Here is a 25,983-nt window from a genome sequence, read left to right as displayed (position 1 = left end):
TCAATGTTCAACATTTACTCTTAGTTCTTGGAAGGCTTCATTTAGAGTGGAGAGCTGGTGGTCCTGGTGAATACTGATAACTGGACACAGATGAGTTGCCTTTCTTACTGGCAAAAGATGCTCAAATCAAGCCCATGGTCTGGACACTTTCTCTTGGTCACTCTCTGCTTCAGTTTCTATTTCTGGATCAAATTTGCTTTATACCTCGGTTTCTCCTGTGGCCTCAGCCTCTCCCGGTTGTCTTCCTCTGCCTGGTTTTCTTGCTTCTCCTCCATTTCCTTCTCACTGTCGTTTTCACTGTCTTCCTCCGACTTGCTCTCTCTACCTGCCTGACTTTCTACCCCCCCCCCCCCCCGCCTGCTCCACCTTGGCCAACCTCTTCCCTCCCAGCTCCTCTCCGCGCCGGCTCTCAAGGTCTAAGCCTCGGCACCATGGATGTGCCTGGCCAGGCAGTGAGGAGGAACTTCTGCTCGTGCACCCCGGCGTGGCGGCGCCAGGAGCAGAAGCCACATTCTCTGCACTCTTCCTTGCCTGGAGCCTTGCAGGGTTCTGGCTCCTAACATGCGGTGTCGTGAGGCAGCTCCTCAAAGGCCGGGTTTGTGCTGTGCCACAGCGTGCAAGGCCTTAGGGCCTGCGGGCTCCTCACTTCCCCTCCCCCGGCGCGGATCCCTTCTGCAGTAGTCCCTGCCTGGCTGGGCAGCGCAGTCCTGGAGCATGGGGCACAGGTCCTTCTGTGTGCTATGTCTGTGTGTCTCTTGTGGGGCTTGAAGACAGGGCCTGGTGCATGCTAAGCATGTGCTCTAACCGTGAGTCGCACCCCAGCCCTATGTCTAGCTTTTTTCTCTCAGCATGTTTGCTAGACTCATCTCTGTTGTTCTGTGCACTAGTAGTTTATTTTTTATTGCTGATAATGATCCATTGTATGATTATATGACAAAACGTTTTGTTTTTCTGTTGATGGATATTTTTATTTTGTCCAACTTTTAGCTATCAGGAATAATGCTGCCAGGAATATTCTTGTCACTCATGGGCAGTGAACTAATTTTTCTTGAGTATCTTGGGGTCAGTGTATGTTATGGTTTTATAAAAATATAAAATAATGTGAACTAAAAATAATATGCATGAGAGTTCCAGTTTCACCGTATCTTCAGCAACAGTTGATAATGACCATTTAAATGTATTAACCATTTTGCTGAACATCCCTCTGTGGTTTTAAAATGGATTTTTGGTAGTGTTCTGAATACCACTTGGAATGTGTGTTGATCATTAGAATGTCTTTTGTGAAATGCTTGTTCAAGACTTGTGTTCATTTTAACATTGAAATGTCTTTCACTTATTGATTTATAAGGTTTCTTTATATATTCTGTATATAGATTCTGTATTAGATGATAGCTGATGTATTTACCGTCTTAATGATATCTTTGATAATGAGATAGATGTTCAAGATTTTAGTTAGCTCCGATTTATCAATTTTCTGCTTTGGTTTAATGCATTGTGTGAAATAAAAAACCTTTACCTATCCCAACCCAATGTCGGGAAAATATTCTGTTTTCCTTTAGAAGTTTGTTTGTCTTAGTTTTTGAATATAGGTGTATAATAAACCTAAATAGCAAATTTCTGTGTATAGCTTGAGTTAAGGATAAAGATTTATTATTTTCCATGCTTGTCTCATTTCCACAATTTTAAAAAGACCATCTTCCCCTATGTAATTGCAGAGGTAATTTTAGATGTAAATCAAGAAAACATAGAGTAATCCCCTTCTTTACTGTGCTTTTTATTTCCACAAAACACCTACTCAAAGGGAAAAGCACAGTAGCAACAGAATATTAGAGATTGAAAGGGGCTGGTTATTTTGAGAAAATGATTTGTGTCTTTTTCTTGAAGCAAGCTCATTCTAAAACAGCAGAAAAAGACCCGACCACATTTAGACACAAGCAAGTAAACAAGCTCAACACCTAGGGAGGTGCTGGTCACTGCATCATATTAGGTGAAGTGAAATCAAAAGGGAACTTTTAGTTTGGAGAGTCAGTCTTGTAAAGTTCCTACATTTTGAATCAGAGTTTTTGTATTTTTAAGTCTCACTGCTGTCACTAAAAGACTGACTGACTGTCTCTGGGTTAGTCAAGGATTTTCATGGATCTAGATTTCCTCACCTGGGGGTGAGGAAAATTAGCTAGTTGGACTAGATGACATTTAAATTTCCTCCAACCTCTAAAATTTTGTGATCTTTTCCTAGACCATGAATTCTTTCTTTTTTAGTGCTTTTCCTTTGGTTCAGCAAATATTTATTGAGCCCCTATTTTGTTCACATACTGTGACACAAAGACACATGTTATGTGATTTAATTTATAAGAACTGTTCAAAATATACAAATTCACAAGATGAAAAGTAGATTAGTTGTTTCTGGGGATGAGAGTAGATGACAGTGTGATGACTAATGGGTCTGCAGTTTCTTTTAGGAGTAAGACAACTGTTCTGGAATTTGACAGTGGTGATGGTGAAATGGTAAAGAATGAAATAGATACATACAACATTGCCCTTATTTTATCTCATGGTATATGGTTAGTACATAAAGACAACTGTGGTAGAGTATATTTTGCAATGGGAACATAATCTGGATTTGATTGTATTGATAGTGGGAATTTTTGGGGGGTAAAGGTGATTGAACTCAGGGACACTCAACTTGAAGTATATTGATTTTGTATGCAGATGGCTTCTCTGTTGGTGACAGGGGTATATTGAAATTGTTGAGTATTGTTGAATTGGGGTCTATCTGAGACTGAATATTAAGTAGTATTTGTTTCATGTAATTAGTTGCACTGACATTTTGGCACCAATATTTCCTATTGTTCCTCTTGGATTGTTCCCTTTACCAGTATATAGTGACATTCCTGTCTCCTCTCATTAATTTTGATTTGAAAATCTGCTTTTTTGGACATGATAATAGCTTTTCCCCACTTGTTTTTTTGACTCCATTGGCATGAAATATCTTTTTCTATCCTTTTACTTCCTGTGGATGCCTTTGTCTATTAGATGAGTTTCTTGTAGATAGCCAATTGTTCAATCTTGGTTTTGAATCTATTCTGCCAATCTAATTATTTTAATTGGAGAGTTGAGAACCTTTATATTCAGAGTTATTATGGAGAGGAGTTTAATGTTTTCTGTCACTTTGGTTTGTTTTATGTGTTTAACTCAGTCTTAATTTTCATTTCTTACATGCATTTCTTGTGAGCTTCATCTATTTGAGGGCTCTAGGCTTCTATTTTTTAGGTTTCCTCTGTGCATACTGCTGTAGTGCCATTATAATGGATATGAATTTTTTTGTTTATCTATCTTTGACAGTTTTAATTTCTACTTTGAATCTGAATGATAGCCTTTCTGGATATAGAAATCTTGACTGGTAATTGCTTCCTTCAGAGCTTGGATTGTCTCATTCTAAACCCTGGCTTTTAGAGTCTGAGGTAAAAAAGTACAACATGAGCCTTATTGGTTTGCCTCTAAATGTGATCTAATTTTTTTTTCTCTTGCATTATTTAATATTCTATTCTTATTCCTAAGTTGGCCATTTTGATGATGGTGTGTCTTGGAGAGTTCTTTTGTCATCTTGTCTATTGTCTTCTGAATATGAATGTACATCTCATTCATAAGGTTTGAAAATTTTTCTGCTGTTGTTTCACTGAAAAGGTTCTTCATGCCATTAATATATATCTCCATGTCTTCTTTAAGCCCAGTGACTCTTAAGTTTGGTCTCTTACTTTTTTTCAAGAATTCTTGTGTTTTCTGATCAGGGTCTTTTATATCTTATTTTTTGTTGTTGTTTACGGAGGATTCCAGTTCATATGTATTTTGTCTTTGAGGCCTGAAATTCAGTTTTCTGTGTAATCTAATCTTGATGATACTGTCAAATGAATTATTTTATTTATTATGCCTTACATTCTGATCATTTTTAAAGAAAATTCTGTCTTTATTTTCTTTGTTAAATTTTATTGGCTCTCCTCAGTTATACATGATAGTAGAATTGCATTCTGATAAAATTATACAAACATAGGATGTATCTTATTCTATTAGGACCCCATTCTTCTTTATGGTACAATGGTGGGGTTCACTTAGGTATTTTCACAAGTGTACATGGGAAAATTATGTTAGATTTATTCTATTCTTTTTCCTATTCTTATCCCCACTTCCTTTTATTTCCCCTTTGTCTACTTTGTCTCTTTATTCAAATATTTTCACATTTCCCATGTTTTCTCTCTTAATTTGTTTTTTAGATCTTCCCTTAGTTCATTGATCATTTTAGCCACCAATTTTCTGAATTCGTTATCCAGCATTTCCTCTGTTGTTGTGGGTTACTGGGTGAAATGCTATGGACAGTTGAAGATATTTTATTTGGATCCTCTTCCTCAGCGTACTGAGCTGCTGGGATTATAGGTGTGAACCACTGAGACTGGTACTGAATTTTTAATGTAAGCACTCAGAGATAAACTTTCCTCTTAAACTGCCTTCATAGTGTTCCAGAGCTGCTGATGTGTTGCATCATGATTCTTCTTTTATTCTAAATCATTTTTGTTTCATTCCTGATTTCTTTTAGAACCCCTTCATTGTTCCAAATTGTATTGTTCAATCTCCATGTTTTATATAGTTTCTGTTATTTTTGGTGTTAATTTCTAATTTTGTTTTTATTGTGATATAAAATGCATGGAATTAATTTTTAATTTTTAATTTTTTGCATTTGCTATTACTTGCATTGGGGTCTGAAATATGGTCTCTTTTGGAGACAGTTTCATGAGAAACTGGGAAGAAAGTGAATTTGCCTATTTTAGAGGACATATTCTATAGATACCTGTTAAGTCCATTTGATTTATAACATTTTTTAGGTCTGATGAGTCTATATTGCTGTTAGCTATGGGTGGGAGAGCTATGTTGAAATCACAGTATTATTTGTTGGTATCTATATGAGTCATTGAGCTGTGATTTTTATGTACTTAGGTGCATGAAAGTTTAGAGCATAAATATTTATTATCATTCTATTTTGTGTTGGATTTTTTCTTTTCCCAGTATGAAGTGACCTTTTTTTTTCTGATTAATTTTGGTTGAAAATCTGGATTGTCAGATTTGGGCATAGTTTTTCCTGCTCATTTAGGAACTCTGTTTTCAAGGAATATCATTTTCAATTTTCCCCTTTCTCTTTCAGCCTGTGGCTGTCTTTGCCTGTAATATGAGTTTCTCATACACAACATATAATTGGGTGTCACACTTTAATTTATTCTGTTAGTCTGTATGATTTAATTGGAAAGTTGATATCATTTACATTGTTATTCTACAAAGTTGTTTATTAAATCCTGCCTTTTCACTACTTCTTTTTCACTTTCTACACTATTTACTGGTGTTTTGTAGTTGTACATAATGACGTTTTTGTTATATGCTCATGCATGCACACAATATAACAATGTAATCTGGTTTATTTGATTAACTTGTAATGTTTAGTTTGACTGTGTTATTTGCTGAGCTAACTCAAGTGAGATTCATCCATTTGTGAGCTCTGGACTTTGGTTTCAATTCTTTCTGCTTTTATTATTTAAGTATTTTCTGCAGTGCCAGCTTTGTAATCATATATTATTTTAGTTTCTGCTTCCATTGGAAGATTTCTACTTCCCTTTTGATTATGAAGGTTAGGTTTGCTGGATAATCTAATCTTGGAAGGTAGATATTTTCTTTCAGAGCTTAGAACACATCATTCCATGTCCTCCTGTATTTTTAGTTTGTACTGAGAAATCAGAAGTATTTCTGATTGTGCCATTGTATATTGGATATATGTCGCTTGCTTTTGATCTTTACTCTTACAGCTAAGAGTTTGCCTTGAGTCTCAGAAATATATGGAGCATAATGAGTTTGCTAACCTCACATGTCAGCATTTTTCTTAATAATAAATATATTGCTGATATGTAAGGCATGTATGTTAGAGGGTTTTCTACAAGTAAAATGCGTATTAGGCTTTAAAACTATGATATTTTTCATTTGAATAAAACTTTGACATATTCTCGGCATGTACAGGGCTTCTCTTGAATGCTAAATCTGTGGCGATTTGTAAGGTGTGATCTTGCATTAAAAGCTTTGCACATTCTCTACATTTGTATGTTTTAATCTATTATAATAACTTCAGTTCTTTGAAAATGTACGGCTTTGATATAAACATTTTTCCACATTTATTTATTTACAATTGTAGGCCTTGTTTGCAGTATGAATTCTCTGGTGATCAATAAGGCGTGATCTCATAATAAATACTTTTTACGTACTTGTCAGTATTCTTTCAAGTATGAATTCTCTGGTGTTGAGTAAGGTTTGAACATTCAATAAAAACGTTCCTACATCCTTAAAATTTGTAGGCTTTCTCTCCAGTATGGATTCTCTAGTAATCAGTAAGATATGAAATTTGATTAAATGTTTTGCCACATTCTTTATTTTTGTATATCTTCTCTCCAGTATGAATTCTCTGGTGTTGTGTAAGTTGTGATCTTCCAATAAAAACTTGCCACATTCTTCACATGTGTGGGGCTTTTCTCCTGTATGAAGTATCATGTTGAATAAGTAAAGACATGTTATTAAAAGCTTTGCCACACTCTTTACATTTGTATGGCTCCTCTCCAGTATGGATTCTCTGGGAAACAATAAGGTTTTGCCTATAAGCCAAAGCTTTGCCATGTTATTTACATTTGTAAGACTTTTCTCTAGTAAGAATTCTCTGGTGATCAATAAAGTTTGAAATTTGAATCAAAGTTTTGCCACATTCTTTACATTTGTATGACTTTTCTCCAGTATGAATTTTTTGGTGTTGTGAATGGTGTGATCTTTGAATAAAAACTTTTCTACAATTTTTGTATTTGAATGTCTTCTTTTCAGTATGAGTTCTCTAGGATTTTGTAAGGCATGACCTTCAAATAAAAGCTTTGTCACATTTTTCACATGTGTGGGTCTTCCCTCCAGTATAACATATCTTGTGTTGAATAAAGGAAAATATGTTATTAAAAGTTATTCCAGACTCTTTACATTTGTATGACTTATCTCCAGCATAAATTCTCTGTTGTGCAAGTTGTGATCTTTGAGTAAAAGTTTTGCCACATTCTTCACATATGTGGGGTTTCTCTCCATGATGAAGTATCTGGTGTTGAATAAGTGACAACATGTTATTAAAAGCTTTGCCACACTCCTTACATTTGTGTGACTCCTCTCCAGTATGGATTTTCTGGTGAACAATAAGGTTTCACCTAAAAGGAAAAGCTTTGTCACATTCTTTACATTTGCAAGGCTTTTCTCCAGTACAAAGCCTCTAGTGATTAATAAAGTTTGAAATTTGAGTAAAAGCTTTGCCACATTCTTTACATTTGTATGACTTCTCTCTAGTATGAATTCTCTGGTGAACAATAATGTTCAAGGTTTGATTAAAGAGTTTGCCACATTCATTACATTTTCAGGGCTTTTCTTCTGTATGAATACTGTACTGTTTACTACACTCATTATATTTTCAGGGCTTTTCTTCTCTATGAATACTGTACTATTTTCTAAGGTTTGAAGACTTTGACACATTTCTTCCATTTGTTTGGTCTCTCTTCATAGTGAGTCTTATGATGTTTAGTAAGGGTGGAAGTTGGACTAAAATCTTTGCCACATTTTTTACATACAAGGGATTTATCACTGCTATGATAAAGAATTGAGGAGTCTTTAAATGTTTTAACATATTCTTTAAATTTACAGGGCTTACCTCCAGTATGAATTTTCTGGTGTTCAGTAAAGCTTGCCATTTTATTTAGAGCTCTTTTACATTTTTTACATTTACAGTTATTTTCTTGAATATGAATGCTTGACTGAATGAATTTTTAGCATTGATCCAACACCTTCTCACTTCTATTATCTCTATAAATTTTATTTTTAAATGATCACACTGATGTTCTCTAGGATTTAAAAAAAGATTATTATTTTATGAGTTTTACAGTATTCATATTGTTTTATACCAAAATAAATATCCTGGTAATTACTTAGGGTAGAGCTCTTGAAAGATTTATCATAAATATAGGTGTCTCTCCAACTAACAATGTCTGAATTTAGTTTAAGCAATAATAGGTAAGTACAAATCATCCCACATTCTTTAAAATTATATGCTTTGTCACAAGTGGAAACTATTCATTTTAGCCTTTTTGAAAAGTAATAATCAGATTGATCAGGGTCAAAAATGTTCTTTACTTTTTAGTCTTTTGTCTACAGAAATGTTTGAATTTTTACTCAATGCTACATTTTAAAATATTCCAGTTACTAACTGAAGCCTAGAATAGTCTACAGAGCTAATTTTACAATTTTAAGGATGTAATTCTAATAATGGTGTAGAAATATATTCAAATGCACACATAGGTCCTCAAAATGGACTGGCAAAAATCGAGCAGTCTTGTGATATGTTGTACAATAACATAACCTCAAGACAGTGTGATTTTCTTTATAAATAATCATCATCCATTTATTCTGTTTATTCAGACAAATTTTCTGACCTTCAGTCTCTTCTACAGTTTTTCATTCTTTATTTAAAGGTAAATTTTCAATATCATAGTTTTCATAGTTTCCCTTAATCAGGTTTTGGAATAAATATTTTATTCCCTGCTCTGCTGAAAATTCTTGGGTTTGATGAGAATATATAAAGACCAGGTTTCTATTGATCTCTAACATCACCTCTCTATATAGAGTCTGCTGAGCAGGATCCAGACATTTCCATTCCTCTTCAGAGAAATCAATGGCCATCCCTGAATGTCAATTGTTCCTCTAAAAGATCTAGGAGAGTACTATTCTTGGCATTTTCTCAAATCTGATGGCTTCTGGTTTTCCTTAGCTTGTGGCTACAACTGCTTCTCTTCCGTGTTGATGGAGCCCATGTCCTGGCTTTCAGGATGCTTAGTGTTCTCCCTATGCTTTTTCAGCACCTGTGTAGAACAGAAACAGGGGTTTCTGATATAGCACAGGAAGTCTAGGATGGATTCAAATAATGGTGGACTCCAGACACAAAGGGGCTATTTTAATTTTTATTTGATTTTTTTTGTGTCTTTCTAAGATTTGTTTGGTTCTTTTACAGTAGCTCTATTGAATTTCTCATATCCTGTAGTGACTTCCTTGATTCATTTAGTTATTTTTATGTGTTCTCTTGGAATTCATTGAACTCTTAATTAATTATTCATTTTGAATTATTTATCCGGTATTTCATACACCTCAATTTTTCTGTATTTAGTTTCTGGTGAATTTTGAACTTTAAGGAGCATCATAATAACTTATTTTTCATATTTCTTGTATTTCTGTGTTGAAATTTGTGTGTCTGTTAGGATGTCTTTCTTTTCCACTTATATATGAGGACCATTTTAAGCACAACCTTTTCTTGGTGAAGTATTTTGGAATATCACATTGTGAATTGTGTATGTATTTTCCCTGCTAGTTCGTTGGTGATTAGTGAATTGTGATACAGCCTGTATTGTGTCAGACCTTAAGGATCCAACATTCTGTGTAGCTCTTTGGAGAATGGGGTCCTTCTTGTAGATCAGGAAGTTGTGTTGCATGCAGCAGGGTATATGCAGTTAATACACTGTCAGTGCTCTTATCGACTTGAAAACTATGTATGTTCTAAAGGTGTATGGGGACAGTATAGGTTGAGGCCCACCATAGGTGTGGTGCCTGGAGTCTGTGTTATTTCTGTTTTTGCTGCAGGACTGGATGTCCGTGAGTGGGGCATAAGCCCTAGAGACATTTGTACTTGGGGTCTGGTTGTTACTTTGGGATTTTTGTCTTCCCCATCCTTTGTGTTAATATTTGGTGAAATTTGAGCAAGATTAGATTGTGTATGGAACAAGGTCTGCTGTCTCCTGATGGGGGCAGGATTGAGTCTACCCCATGAAATTGTACTGTCACATTGGATTCTGAGTACTGCACAGGAAAAAGAAAAACCAACAAAAGCAGTAAACAATATGCAAAAGTAAATAAACACCAGGTGTCTGCTATGACATCTGTAATATCAATAATCACAAAAACAGGAATGGTGATATTTGAAATTCACAACAGTAAAACAAAAAAAAGTCATGAACTGGATTTGGAATATAAAAAATTACCACATTATCAGTACCTGCAGATGAATGGTGGGTGCAGAAATTATATAATCAAAATAGTTCTAAAAGACTGTAAAAACACAGTGTGTTGAGAGAAAAGAAAATGATGTAGGAGGGTAAAGGGATGTTTATAATATCCAAAGTGTAATGAGGGAAAGCAGAAGAGAGATAGCTAGTGAAGGTCATAAAAAGAAGGAAAATATTAAATAAAAGAAACAATATGTTATATGTGTATTTACATATGTATTACCTGACTCCTTTCCACCAGACTGTGAGCCACGAGGGAAAGAAGCCATCTCCAGTAAAGTCTAGGGGTAGAATAACCTGGGTTAAATCCTGATTTAGCTCTTACCGTCTGCCTTCTCTAGGTCTCAGTTTCCTCATCTGCAAAATGGGTATGATTTATGTTATTTGATGTGATATCACCAGTCTCACCAGTGGAGATTTCTGAGGGATATAATTGATATCATTTAGTGTCACACTTGGTAAAGCTTCAAATGCTTAATAAATGCCATGTATACTAATCAGTACCATTGCAAGGCTCCCCAGGAAAGGAAATTTTTACCTCGTGGGCCAAATCAAATAGGCAGTATTTATATGAATGCAGGAGGAGAGAGATCTAATTTAGTTGTTGAACTGTCTGGATTTTCTCCTTTGCCTTTTTATATCAGTAAATATATATATGTATATATTTTTTCTGTCTCCTAGAAAGCAGAGCTCTACATACTAATGGGAGCACACAGGTCAGTAATCAGGGAATGCAGGTTAATAATAATAAAAATTCTCATGTATCAGGACCTTGCAATCTTCCAGGCTGCCTGGTGAGTATTGGACATGAATTCTTCACAATATTTCCTTAGGGTAGATGCTCTGATTTTGTAAGAGAGGAAGCTGAGTCTCAGAGTGTGCATGAGTCCTCCAGGGCCACACAGTTGGTAAGTGACTGAGATGGGACATCAGCAACAGGTGGACTTGTTGAGGATGGGAGCAGGAGCCAAAAACAAATAAGTAAACAAAAACCAACAAAAAAATACAAGTGCCACTGACCATGGTCCTGAAACCCCAGTTCTCTGTGTAGCGGGACTGCTAAGCTGGTTCACCCACCACTCCTATCCCGCATCCCCCACGAATCCAGCAAGTCAGAAAAAATGAAGTGAGTTTGCAAGTACTTTCTTCAATTCTATGGGCTGTCTCTCTGCTCTGTTGACTATTTCCTTTGCTGTGCAGAAGCTCCTTAGTTTGATATAATCCCATTGTCTAGTTGAATTTTTGTTGGGGAGATTTTGAAGGCTGATCCAAAAAAATCATTGACTATACTGATATCTTGAAGTGTTTCCTTTGTGTTCCTTTCTAGAAATTTCATGTCTTATATTCAGGTCCGCAAATCATCTTGGGTTGACTTCATATGGTAGAGGATGCGGGGTCTAGTTTCTGCATATGGAAGTCTGGATTTCCCAGTACACACATTGCAATTGTGTCTCAAATAATCTCACACATGCACCATGCTTAGGTGCAATTATTATATTTTGGTTAAGTTAAATTAAAGAACAGGAAGTATGGCAAAGGACACAAAAGGGAGAAAGCAGGGAGACAGCAAGAGAGAGGGTCAAAGTCTTGAGGAAGTACCCAGCTCCTGAGATTTGATTGCCCTGGAGAAATAAAAGTAACCAGATCCAATATATAATGTGAACCACAAAATGGTTAGGAAAATCATTTTCCCCTCATTATCTGGAAGGAGGAAATTTGATGCCCTCCCTCCTTAACGTACTAGAGGGGAGTAACCTCTTTCTGTTCCCCACAAGGGAGTCTCATTTCCTTACCCTTTGGGGCTTCGAGAAGAGACTATTGAAGATCCCCTGCATGTGGCTGCTGAGGACATTTTCTTTAGTGTTTCTCTCTCGTCAGTCTCCTCTGCCAGGCTGGTGAAGCCTTGCCAGTCCTTGGCTTGGAATGTGGGTTTCCTGGGAAGGCTTCTGCAGCCCAGCCACCCAAGTTCATTGGTAATGCGGGCATTCCCCACCATAAAGCTTCAAGCTGCTCGGAAGAGTGAGACGCCACATTTCCCTGCATTAAAAAGTGCCTCCAGTAAGCCTGTGCTCTGGTGGCAGCATGTAAATACCTCTTTCAAGAGGGGAAATTGCTTTGAAGTTACTATTTCCCTGGCTTTGATAATAATCTGCTTAATGTCTTATGTCAAACTAATTACAGCATAATTACCTTTTTAAATAACAAGTACTTTTAATTGCTGCAGGGTTAAATAATTCTGTTGTAAAAATCAGTTGTTTTACATTCATGACTATAGTTTATGAAGGAACAGGTAATATTAAACACTCCATAGAGCTGGGACAGGGCATGAATGAGGGTCCCTCCATGCCTTTCTTCCATGACATTGGATCCTTGTCTGGCAAAGCTTGACTGTCTGACAGGGAATTTCTTATGCCAAACTCTTGGAGAAGGTGAAGGATGATCCTGAAGCTACTTGTGTGGGCATACAACCATCTCACTTCATTCACACAGGCACATACACAAAAATCAGGTGATAGACATAGCCGTCTATTACCATACAGGTGGTAAACTGAGGCTCAGAGAGTTTAAGTTATCAATCCCAAGTATGATATCAAAAGACTGCATTAGATGTTACCCATGTTTCTGGCTTCTAAGTTCTGAGTTTTTGGAGGGAGGAATAATGAAGGGACAGAAAAGAAGTCTGGGGTCTGGAATCTAATTGTGGAGGTGAGAGCTCCTTATTGCTGTGCACACAGGGTAATTCCTTACCCTCTCTGGGTCTGAGTTTCGTCATGTACAGAAGTAAGAGGTCACATAGTGGGGAGCTGATAAGAGAATGTAAAATGATGTGGACTAAGTATTTAACATAGTAGGTACCCACAAAATCTGAAACTCCTTGGGCCCCCCCCAGGGATCTGCTTTTCCTCCCCCATGTTCTTTCCTTTGTAGACCCCCTGAGCATCCCATGCATGCATTTCTTCACATCTTGGCTGAAAAAGTGCACACACTCATCTGATTACTGTGGCTTTTTGCATTTCATTAAAAAACCTGAGAGACCATTTCATAATAATTTATTAGCACAGAGTCAATTTTTATTTAATTACAATAATTAATTTATCAGTGTTCCCATCATCTGAAGTTTGGTCAGAAATGAAAGGCGAGAAGTACAGAGAGAAAAATGGGGGGCAGTGGGAGGCTCAGGGCTGAGGCGGTGGGGGTTGGGGTGGAGGGGGAGGAGCCCTGTTGGTCTGGGGGTGGCACCTTCCTTCTGGACTCTTGGGTAGGGGCAGCATCTGGCTCTGGCGCCCAGGGCTTTGAGCACCAAATTCCTTCATCAGTGCAGTGACAAAGGACGTCTGGGTATGACGTGTGGCAGAGAACTCAGGAATAAAGTCCCCCAAATTCTGGTTTGTGTGGTCCTCCAAGTTCAGCACCTCCTCCTTCCTGTGACTCACTCCAATCTCTCTGGTTGGTGTCTACCTCATTCTGTAGGTCATGAACTCCTTGAGGAACGAAGCACCTTGTTTTGCCACTCTTGATCTCCAGAGGCAAACACTCACTGAATGGATGGACACACTCACCATCCATCCCAACCTCTATACTGTCAGAAGCTGAATCTCAGAGAGACATCTGACCTGTCCAAGGTTACACAGCTAATCAATGGCTGAGTCAGACTCAAGAGTCAAATTTGCCATGTCCTTGATCTTCCCCTACCTTCCACAATTCCACCTTTTGTGTGTGGTTTTTCCTTCAGTCTTTGGAGGGTCTCTCTTTTTAAATTAGGAAAAAAGTAAAAAGAAAAACAAATGTTTAGATAGAGAACAAGGGGGGGTGGTTTCTCACGTACAGGCAGAGACTGTCCCTGTGTGAGCCCTGGTCTTTCTTCATTGGGTCCCATCTTTGGCACCCATACCCCGGCTCCATGTATATTCCCCTCTGGGTTAGGGACCCATTAAATGGCTTTACTGAAGAGTCCTTGGGGAGCAGAGAAACATTCAAGGGCTGGGGTCCATCTGATTGTGCAGGTGTATGTCCATGCACCAGCCTGGTGGTGGTGGGTATGGAAAGCTTGCTCCTGACAGGGATGAAAAGGCAGGGTCTTGAGGATGAGTAGGGGTTAGTCAGGGTCTCTGTTGGGGCTGGAGGAGGACAACCCAGGCAGGAGTGATGCACAGAAATGGAAGCACACAGGCGGGACCTGGCGCACCTTGCTGTGTGATGAGTGTCAACTGCAGAGCAGAGCGGACTAGGGTGGGTGGCAGGGGTCAGACTGCATAAGACCCAGCAGATTATGGTAAGGGGAGGGTCTTGTTTTGAAAGAGCCATTGGGGTGGCAAGACCAGATCTTTGAATTTTATAATTCAAATGTTGCCCAGGGATTCTGGAGGAGAGAATGTGAAGTCAGTCACCGAGGGAGCTACCAGAGGCAACCAGTGAGAGATGAGGGTGGTCTGGATGGACAGGGGCTAAGAGGATGACTGAGGGAATTGGCAGAAGTGGGGTTCCTCTTGTTAAGAATGAAGAACCTGGCTGCAGTGGTGCACGCCTATCATCCCAGTGGCTTGGGAGGCTAAGGCAGGAGGATCAGGACTTCAAAGCCAGCCTCAGCCACAGTGAGGCACTAAGCAACTTGGTGAGACCCCGTGTCTAAATAAAATACAAAATAGGGCTGGGGAGGTGGCTCGGTGGTTGAGTGTCCCTGAGTTCAATCCTCGGTACTCCCCCTTAATCTCCCACCCCCAAATGAGGAATCTTTTGCATGTATTCTTTTCTTTTCCCACAATCTATCCTTGGAAGTCAAACCTCAGTGTGCTTGAAGAAGTCATGGATCCTCAACCTTCCAGAAAGGATCTCCTCTCTGAGCTCCATAGGTATTCCTGATGGCAGCAGGAGGCCTGATATTCCAGGTCTTGGGGGAACATCCTGACCCACTCTATTCAGACTTGGTTCAGATTTGGCACAAGATGCAGTCCCTGGAGGGAAGCATCAATTAGTATTAGAAATGCAGACTGTGCCACAGATCCAAAAGCACCAGGCACAGAAAGAATGAAATTTGTCATTCTTCAAAAGCATTCAGGGTGACAAACTTGCTGGTGTCCCGAGAGTCAAGCGGAGTCTCAGTGAAGGCTGGGTTTTCTTGCCCTGAACAACTAAAGAATTCTAGGATCCCAGTTCCATGAACCTTATTTCCTTGTCTGAAGCTAGGGATCCCCACCCCCACCTTCCATATGACTCTTTTCCAAATCCTCTTAAAACATGAGAGTTTCTCTGGATTAACAGGAATCCCCAAATGAGTCAACGCTCACTTTCTGAATGGTGAAGGCTTCTCACACTGGAGCTGTGAGATCCAGAAAGATTGCAGATGGGGTGCCAGAGAGTGAAGAGTTCTGGGTCCACCTCTTCTTGACCAGGTGAGTGGTCCGTGCAGGACCCTGGGAGGGAGTGACTCAGGGTTAATAAGCCAGTTACTAGAGGCACTTTGCCCCATCCTGAGGAGAACCATCTGAAGCTGGGCTGGGGACAGATGACCACTTACAGATCCAGATCCGTCCTGGGGTTAGTTGTGTTGTGGTGTTCAGTTGTTTAATAGTATTAAGTGTAGTCAAATCATTGTTCAACCAATCCCAGGAATTTTTCATCACACAAAACAGGAGCTCATGGATTGAACCCTTCCTGCTGACCCTGCCCACAACCCATGTAAACCATCCTTTGTAGATTCATTGACCCCATGTGCCTCATACAAGTGCTATCACGTGGTATTCATCTTCTGTGACAAGTTCATTTCACTCAGCATTGTATCCTCCAAGTTCAGCCAAGTCGTTTCATGTGTCAGAATTTTCTTTCTTATGATGGGTGAGTTAAATTCAACCTTAGGGATTCTGCTCATCCATTCAACTGCTGATGGACACTTGGGTGGCTTTGTCTCTCCACTGTGGTGAATAATGTGACTGATGGTGTGTGTGTGTACAAATATCTCTTTGTGACCCTGCAGTGTTGCAGGGCAGGTATTTGGAGATATTTGGAGATATTTGGAGATTGACCCAAAAGTAGGATGGCTGGACCATAGGGTGATTCCATGTCTAGTTGTCAGAGGAACTTCCATGCCTTTTTCCACGTCTTCGCTAAGTGCACCAGGGTCCCAGGCTCTCCATGTCCTTACGAGCTCTTCTTATTTTCTGTGTTTTTTTTTTTTTTTTTTGGAACCAGGGATTGAACCTAGGGGTACTTTACCACTGAAGCACCTCCTTAGTCCTATTTTGTATTTTATTTAGAGACAGTGTCTCCCTGAGTTGCTTAGGGACTTACTAAGTTGCTGAGACTGTGCTTGAACCCACGATCCTCCTGCCTCAGCCTCCTGAGCTCCTGGGATTACAGGCGTTCACCACCACACCTGACTGATCTGCTTTCCTTCCTTCCTTCCTTCCTTCTTCCTTCCTTCCTTCCTTCCTTCCTTCCTTCCTTCCTTCCTTCCTTCCTTCCTTCTTCCCTCCCTCCCTCCCTTCCTTCCTTCCTTCCTTCCTTCCTTCCTTCCTTCCTTCCTTCCTTCCTTCCTTCCATCTTCTTCTGTCTCTCTCTTTCTCTCACTCTCTCTCTCCCTCCCTCCCTCCCTCCCTCTCTTTCTCTTCTTGTGCTGAGTACACTAACTTCAAGGACCTTTCTGTTGTTGTAAATCACACCCTCCTCCATTTCCCTTTCCCCTCCTTTGCCCACACCAGCCCTCCTCCTGCCTTCTGTGTACTCAACCCACCAACCGACCATGGGCACATACAGCCGCCTGCTACCATTTTCCATGTTTTGGTTTTAGGACCCCCAAGGACACCAGGACCCAAAGATGCTCAAGTCCTTTATGTAGAATGACAGAGGGTTTGCATAGAAGCTATGTGATGCTCCCAGGTCCTGTTAATCATCTCTAGAAGACTTAAATGCCTAATATGATGTAAATGCTATGTAAATAGTTGTTCTACTGTATTGTTCAGGGATAATGACATCAAACATGTCTGCGCATGCTCCCTGCTGTCTCAGTTCATCTTTCCCAAGTATTTCTGACACTCAGCATCCCTGGGATGCAGAACCCAAGAGAACCCACCACGTGTGCACCCTCAAAGCGGTGTGTATGGGGCGTGGGCCTCTGTGGCTTACAGAAGCGGCTCCTAGTTCCTTCTGGCTCTCTTCTTGTTCAGGTGAGTTTCTGAGATCCACCCATGTCGGTGCCAATCAATCTGGCTGTATCTTCTGACAGTTACAGGATACTTCCTAGTTTGTCTCTTGCCACGGGTACATGACAAGCATGCACTGAGCACATTCATGCCCGTCTGCCAGTGAGAAAGTTGCCGTTCTATCCCCAGGGATGGGAGCACTGGACTCCTGGGCATCTGCATGGGGAATGTCACCAGGTCTGGTCAGAAGGTTCTTAGGGTGGCCAAGACTTGATACTGTATTTGATACTTCTGTTCATCAAATGTGGACAACGGGCTACTTCATGATAATCCCAGCAGCTTGGGAGGCTGAGGCAGGAGGATCATGAGTTCAAAGCCAGCCTCAGCAACTTAGCAAGGCACCTTGAGACCCTGTCTTTAAATAAAAAATAAAAAGGGCTGGGGAGGTGGCTCAATGGTTAAGTGCCCTGGGTTTAGTCCCTGGTACACCCAGACCCCAAAATAAGAAAGAAGGAAAGGAAGGAAGAAAGGAAGGAAGGAAGGAAGGAAGGAAGGAAGGAAGGAAGGAAGGAAGGAAGGAAGGAAGATTGATTCTACACCTCACTAGTTATTTCTATAAAACTTTCTATAATTATTAGCAATTTTCTCTCCCACCACATCTTTTTGGTGAATCATTTACTAATAAATCTTGCTCACCTGACTTCCAGGTTTGCTTTTGGGCATTTTATAGGTAGCTCTTCTTTGCAAATCTCTCATTCACTTGTGAGCAAATCCATGGCGTCCAGGGGACACATGCCTTAAGCAGGATGTCAGCAACTCTGTCCTTAATCCGTGAGCTCTGATATTAGGATACTTTTAAGAAATCCCCTCCCTTTCCATTTAAGATCACAAAAATATCCTCCTCTCTTTTCTGTTCAGTATTTATTTTTCTATTTAGGTATTAGCTTTATATGTGGTGTGAGGTCCTAATCCAGCCCGATTGCTCCTGGTCGCCACACAGGGATTAGAATCCTTCATAGAATTTACTGGATAATTCATCATTTTCCCACCGTGCCATCCTCCCTGTCTCTCTGTTCTTCTTTCTCCATTTTGTCCCATTTATTTGCGTTTTAAAAATCTGCTAATAGGATTTTAATCAACAACCCAAACCGAGCTTCTCTGCAGGCTGATACACAATCAAGTCTGCAAAAAGGGCTCTGGAAATTTCCAGATCTGATCATGTCTCAGCACACATGGTATAATTAGGCTCTGGGAGGGAAGCTCCGTGTTCAAGGACAGAGTGTCAGAAATGGATCCTGCCTCCTGTCCCCGCCCTCGACCAGGGCTCCCTGGTCCTCTCCCTCCCCACACAACAGACCGTGTTTGGGCACGAGTGTCTTTCAGGTGCCAAGTTATTCCAAGCCTTAACGATATATTAAATACCAAATACCTTACATTTGAAAAAAAAATGGCATTTATTATACCAGGTTGTAAACAGAGAAAAAATTACAATAGAACCCAGTGTAGCTGGTACATAAATGGCACCCATTCCGTATAATGGCGCCGAGAATGTCAGTGCTAACAAGCACATAATTGGCACCAGGGAGATGATTTTTGCCACCTTATGCAGAAGGGAAACCATCGTGCATAATGATTTTACTAGGAATATTCCTTATTCAACAGGCCTATTTGCATAACCCTCCCAACTTTCTCAAGTTTTGTACAACATGCTCTGGACACCCTGCCAAGTCTGTTGGACTGAGATGCCACTTCATCAGCATGCATGGCGGGCCAGGCTGCATTCCTGCCTCCTGTGCATCATTTGCATTTATGGACAAGCATCCGATTCTGGACCTTTCTCCAGGGTCAAGTCCATTTCTGTCAGGCTCAGCACCATATTCTCTTTACCCAGCACCACCCTGATATGGGAGGAGCTCCATTGGGTGGGGTTAATGGATGGATGAAAGTCCTGACCGCCTGTGGGGGAAGACGAAGTCACCTCCCAAGGTCAAAGCCAGTCAATGACCCACTGAGATGTAAAAACAGAGCCCTGTGCCTTGGGAGCCATGGTGCCCACCTGTGATCCCAGGGACTCCGGAGGCTGAGGTTAGAGGATTGCAAGTTCTGAGACCAGCTTCATCAACTGAGCAAGACCCTGTCTCAAAACAAAACAAAATGAAAAATTCCTAACTCCAAAACCAAATCTCCCCAAACAAACAAAACCCACATATATTTTTTCTTTATATTTATATTTATATACATACTTTCTTTGTGTGTGTGTGTGTGTGTGTGTGTGTGTGTGTGTGTGATGTATGAAGAAAAATTTAAAAAGTGCTGGGGATGTAGCTCAGTGGTAAAGTGTCCCCAGGTTTATACCCAGTACCACAATCAATTAATTAATTTTATGAAAAACACCATCAGGATTCTGAATTTATGTGTTTACCAATAATTCCCTTTAGGGAATGGCACATTTGATCTCAGGCAATCAAATGTACAAGGCCCTGGCTCTTCTATTTAAATGATTAAAATTAAGTCAGATCTAAAATTCAGGTCCTCAGTCACCAGAGCCATGTGCAGGCTGCTGGTTTGGACAGCAGAGCTGCATGTCTGGGAAATTCTTCTGGGTAGCACTCCTTGATCTGCTCTATGGGGCATCAGCCACCTGTGGGCTGTGGCTTAGATATTCATGTGTCCTGTGTGAGTTGGAATTTCATCTCTGGAATCACCTGGATCTGGTCCAGTCCCAGCCCAGGTCTTCACTTCAGGTGTGAATCTTAACTTCTCAGAGCCTTGTTTTCATCCTCTGCAAAATGAGACAGCATGGGGCCTGACTTATGAGGCCTCTGATCAGAGGTGGCCATGCTCAGAAGGTGGTCTGCTTGATCTCTGGCTGCCTGACCTGCAGCGAGGAAACGGGCCTTCAGACAAGTAACGGGACTTGTTGGGGTTGTCTCACCAGAGATTAGGTACCCTGGGATTCCAGGCAGAATCCTCCCCATGCCCAAGGGTGGGAGCTTCCACTTGCAGGATGGGGAAAATTGGGAGTGGTCTGGAGATTACAGGAGTGGCAGAGGGATCTGGTCCACCACAATGCAGTCCTTACTTCTTACCCCAGGAAGCTGCTGCTTGGCACAAATTAGAAAGAAAAAATTTCATTTAAAATAAAGAAGGAAAAACTTAAAAACACAGAGAACTTATATTTTACATAATAGATAACTATGCCTGGCGAGGGAAAACAAGCATCCTCGGATCATTTACCTTCTTAATTCAAGCACTAGAAACTTCAGGTCTTTTAATTCCTAATTTAAAGTCTTCTTTTTCTGTTTCAATATTGATTAACAAAGAGCTAGACTTGGGAAACTTTGCTTATTGATGAATTTTCTTTCAATGAAATGGGCCAGAATCCGGAAGGAAATTCTTCACCTAGAAAGGGAAAGATTGGTCTATGTGAGTAAAAAGGGTTAGCTTCAGGTCTGCTACTTCAAGGTGCCCGTGTTTTTGTTTCACCTCCTGACTGATTTTCTCTGACTGGGCTCTCTTCCAGAGACTGGGATCTCTCTCTCTTGAGAGAGATTACAACTCCTTTTGCGTTGTTTGCTCCCCACTGCTGGAAGAAAGAGAGTCCCTCTCCTGAGAGTTGCAACAAGTCACAGAAGTAGCTGTCACTAAAGGGTCATGGACTAATCACTGTGACCTGGAGGAACAGACTCATCTCTTGTGATAAGGGGAGGGACGGGACAACAGGAGTCCTAGGGACTGTGGATGGAAGAAGGGTGGGTCTTTCAAGGAATGTAAGTGTCCTTATGAAAGAAGACAGGAGAAGGGACACTGGATAGACCAGGACCATAGACATTCTAGGACATTGTCCAGACCACTGCCTACAAGGGCCACTTGCCTGGCACCGAGTCCCAGTGCACCATTAAGGTCTTCATCCACAATGAGGATTCAAGGGGCAACCCCAAGAGAATGTTGGGGTTCTTGCACTCGGGAGGAGTGGCAGGGATTCAGAGCGTGGGAATACTGAGTGCAGAGAGGTGTGCATGCAGGGTGAGGCCACCAAAAGGGCCGCTGACCAGGGTCACTGATCCAACAAGGACTCGGCTTGGAGATTAAACTCCAGGTTTCCGAGTGGAGTTCAGAGCTCCCTTTGGGAGATGTGGACAGTGGTCAAGGATTCCCAGAGTTGGTGGGGGCTCAGGGTGATGCCACTGGCAGGAAGGGCGTGGTCATCTGTCAGTCCTGAGACTGAGTGACCCAGCCATTGCCTCCCTCCAGCCTTCCTTGCTCACCTCTAGGACAGGGCAGGAGGTGACCAACCACTTTGACGCTATGTGCAGAAGAGCAAGAGGATCCCCCTGGTCAGGCCTCACTGATGTCCAGAAGAGGCAGCTTGGTGGTGCAGTGTGAACTGGACTTCAGTCCCTACCAGGCCCTGCTTGGCAACCCTGGGACAAGCAGGACTCACTCTGCCTAGTAGCCTCTCCCCTTCCCACCTCACTTCCTTTCCCACCCCTTCTTATGATGCTCCTCCCACAAACCAGTCCTGTCTTGGGCCATCTCTCCCCTGCACTACCCTGGAGCACCCCAGCTGCCTCTGCCATGGTGGGGACCCTGGCCTTGCTCTCCCTTTCTCTGAGGGCCCCCATCTCTGAGACTGCCAGAAGAGCCGGCTGCTGACCACATGACCTCCACATCCTCCCCGACTGTAGGACTGTAACTCACAGGCCCAGACCCCATCTGACAGGCGCGATCTGGCTCTCTGCACATCTGGGCCTCCATCTGACCACGCACACAGCCTGCACAGGTCACTTTATGGATATCATAAATATTACTTCCTCGATATGATTTCACTTGCTAAAGACAGAGCATCCTTTGGTTTGAAATCTGCTCCCTTCCTTCCCGTTTTCTGGCCCTGGTAGTTGGCTTCCCCCTCACCAACTTCTCCCCACCCCAATCTTTTGTGTCTCTGTTCATCAGTTTCCTGTTGCCTAGCCTGGAGCAGGATTAATAAAGGTTTTGTTAATAAATCAAGGGAAGAATGACAGATAAAAAAAAAAGAATGCAGAGAAGATTGAATGACAGTGAAGTGTGGAGGGGGAGGGAAGTCTCCAGGGCCTTCAGCAAGTGCCAGAGGTGTGCTTCCAAGGCCTGTGGCTGGCTGTGCGGAGAACAGGGTTGGCCCTGCAGCTGGCAGGGAAGGCCCTGTGGCCTCAGGTGCCTGCCATTATCAAAAGGGAACAACAGCCCTGGATCCTGGACCCAAGGCTTGCTGGGAGGGTCTGGAACATCCCAGCCAGGGCCACAAAATAAAGAAAGAAAAACAGGGACTGCAGGTCCCCAGACTCCAGCCCAGCCTGAAGGACACAGGAAGCTCTGATCTCGGTTCCTTCTTCTGGTCACTGGGGGCCTTAAGTACTGACTCCAGGCATTGGATCCCAAATCCATGACCAGATGCTTCTGCAAAACAACCTGGCAGAAGCGGGCCCTGGCCCCAGACTTCAGAAGGTCTTGCTCCTGTCTTACCTTGGCCCTGACTCCACTCCAGGAGCCACGTCTCCGGTGACCCATTCCTCTGCAGAAAACTGGCCGGGTCCCCATACCCTCCAAAGCAAAATCCAAAGCCTCTGCTGGCTGTGGCCCTGCTTTCCAGCTCCATCCAGTCACCATGCAGGACTGGGCCCCTTCACTGCTGCTCCTCCCTCCATGAATTGTTTCCTGCCTCAGGGCCTTTGAACTGACAGTTTTGTCTCCCGGGCAATCTGTCTATTACTATCCTCCAAGGGAAAGAAACACTTTACAACCAAAATGGGAAGGACCTGTAGAAATCACCTAATGTATTCCAACAACTGATGAGCTAGCAGTCCCCCACAACCAACTTACCCCATGGATTCATATTTCTAGTCTCAAACCAGTCTCCTGCCCTGCCGATCCAAAAGAAGCTCATCAGGAAACTCCTCCTCACGAAGCTTATCCCAGATTCTCCTGTTCTCCCTCCCCTCAAAACCCTCCAAAACTACATTTCTCTTGCATCTCACTCCTCAAACTCATACCCCAAAATACTCAAACCATACACCAAAATGTTCAACTCTGGACTGTTGCTCCACCTACTCCTCCTAGTACTTCCAAGTCTCCCCTCACATGCCACAACTTTTGTTGGACATTCAAAATCAGAGAGACCTACACCGAACATAGCACCAAAACTACATCTACTTCCCACCTCTGCATCCTGTCCAACAACAGGACATTCAGTTCCAATAACCCTTATGTTCACACCATCAACCAAGGTCTCCTTCAGTCAGCCCCAGTTCTCTCCCTACCTCTGCTTCATCTATGACCAGACTAAAGATCACTGTCATTGGTGGCCTGATGTTTATGGGGATTGTCCATATTGGTCATGCAACATTCACTACCTGGGTCACCCCACGCCTGGGCATCATCCCACCTCTGCCTCCAACAATCTCCAGAAACATGACAACTGCTCAAGTTCACTCACTATCAAAGACCCCTGGGACCCACGCTGGGCAACCTGAGAGAGAGCTTTCATTTATTACAGAACTTGGTCTAAACCTCATGGGACCTTTCACATCTCTCGTGAACTCACACCCATAGGGTCACAAATCTCTCAAGTTGCTTCAGATATACAACACTCAGAAAAGGTTCTTAACCAGACCTTACAAAATACATCCTCACCTTCTGGTTGTACCTATTCTTGGCCACACCTTATCCAAGATACAGCAAGATTTCTAAATCTCACCTCTGCTGATCCTAAAAATTGCTACTTATGTGCCTCCTTGCAACAACCCCTCCTGGCCACAGTCCCCCTGAACTCCTCTAACTACTCATTCCTATCCTCTGCAAAACCAATGACACCTATCCATGCTGCCCCTTACGGGAACCTGAACCAGATCACTTCATTCATTGCCTTCTCACATCTTCACCCTCAATATATCCTTCAGTTATACTTTGCCACACTTATACCACTATTAGAAGTGCTGTATAAACCCACCCTGGACATTTATTCTGGTGTAACACCACTGTCAGTAACCAGCTTCACATCGATTCCACTTCTCCATGTGTCCTTATCACACTGGTGCCTCAATTGACCCTCTGCAGCTCCTCTGAGCGTCAATCTTTTTTCCTTCCCTCCCCATGGCAGAAACGAGCTGCCTTCCTACCTATACTTGTGGGAATGCCAGTCACCTCTTCTATCACCAGAGTTGCTCTTTCAGGCAGAACCTTCGGTCACTCTCTGTGGGGCACGGAAGATTTGAACACTAAACTTGAAGGCGCCCTCACTTCAACAGCCGAATCCCTAGCCTTCTTACAAAAACAGGTGACCTCTTTGGCCCAGGTAACACTGCAAAACTGCAGGGCCATAGATCTTCTCACAACCGAAAAGGGAGGTACTTGTTTATTCCTCAGAGAAGAAAGTTGTTATTACATAAATGAATCCAGGGTGGTAGAAGAGAACACTGTTAAACTACAGGATTTAGCTGCGGTGCTTTGAGGACATACTTCCAGTTCCCTTCTTTCATCTTGGCTCCAGTCCTCCTTCCTTGCATGGGTACTCCCAATCCAGGGTTCAATACTCCTCATTTTTCTCACCTGTCTCTTTTTACCCTGCTTATTAAAGTTCCTTCAACGAGAACTTCAAACTATTTCTAACCAAACTTTCAACCAGCTTCTTCTCAGGTACTATCAACCACTAGCTACAGATGACATCCCCACATCCCCCTGGGGACATCTTATCACCACCTGTTAAGGAAAAACTACTCAGCTCAAGGAACTCTTTCCTCACATCCCTTCACCAGAACACTTGGCTCATTCCACCCGAGGCCACTACAAAGGACATTCACCAACCTCACCCTCCAAAAAACCTTCCCTTTTCGGCCTTGTTATGGGGTATCCTGACCATATTTCTCCTGAAACCTTCTACCCTTTCCCCAGACTTCACCCCATCCAGCAGTAAGTAGCCAGATTGAGCAACGCCCCGTTCCAAAATATAAAAAAAAGGGAGTGGGGAGAAATATAAGGCCACCGCTCTTTTCCCTATCGGCGCTTTACTGACCTTCTCTCATTGGCTCAAACTCCCACCCAATCAGCGCTTGAGACCCTACACAGACCCCTAGCAACAAGGCTCACCCAATCAACTCTCACCATATTTCATGCCACAACCAATCAACCTCATCATGGCCCTATATAAGTGTGTATGTTTTAAAAATAAAACAGATCTGTCCAGCGTTTGGCTTTGGCTCCTGTCTCTGTGTGATTCCATTCACTTTCCCTTGGATTAAGTAATGAACATTTAAACAACAGCTGTAGCATAGTCTAGGAACAAACATGAACAAAGTTAGACTGCTTCATTTGTACCATTTATTTCCTCCCGTCTCTGTAACTGCCTCATCTGTGTGTTTGTGAGTGACCAGCCTGTGACCCCAGCATTAGAGGCTACCCAGGTGATACAGGTGAGTGACGACCCACACACCTGGGGACAAGCTCAGAGCAGATGGCAGAAGGACCCTGCAAGACATGTGGGCAGCTAGAGAGGCCCTGCAAGCTCCAATGACTCATCCAGTGTCACACAGAGAGCCCAAGAAGGGGAAGGGTCTGAACCCATCTGTCTCCCCCTCCTGGGAAGCTGCTCCCCAGGCCTTTGTGGAGCACAGAGGGAGGGTGTGTGGGTTGGCCACTCTCACTTGTGTCACAGGCCAGGG

At 42.1% G+C, this 25,983-nt stretch overlaps 1 pseudogene; it reads right to left on the bottom strand.

Annotated features, from left to right (window-relative positions):
- Positions 1-23,154, bottom strand: LOC124973578 (tripartite motif-containing protein 44-like; annotated as a pseudogene).
- Between the last annotated feature and the right edge of the window lie 2,829 nt (positions 23,155-25,983).

Source organism: Sciurus carolinensis, unplaced genomic scaffold, assembly GCF_902686445.1.
Source record: "Sciurus carolinensis unplaced genomic scaffold, mSciCar1.2, whole genome shotgun sequence".
In the NCBI taxonomy this organism is placed as follows: domain Eukaryota; kingdom Metazoa; phylum Chordata; class Mammalia; order Rodentia; family Sciuridae; genus Sciurus; species Sciurus carolinensis.
The sequence above is the reverse complement of the archived record's forward strand: the minus strand, read 5'-3'. Positions and strand labels throughout refer to the sequence as shown.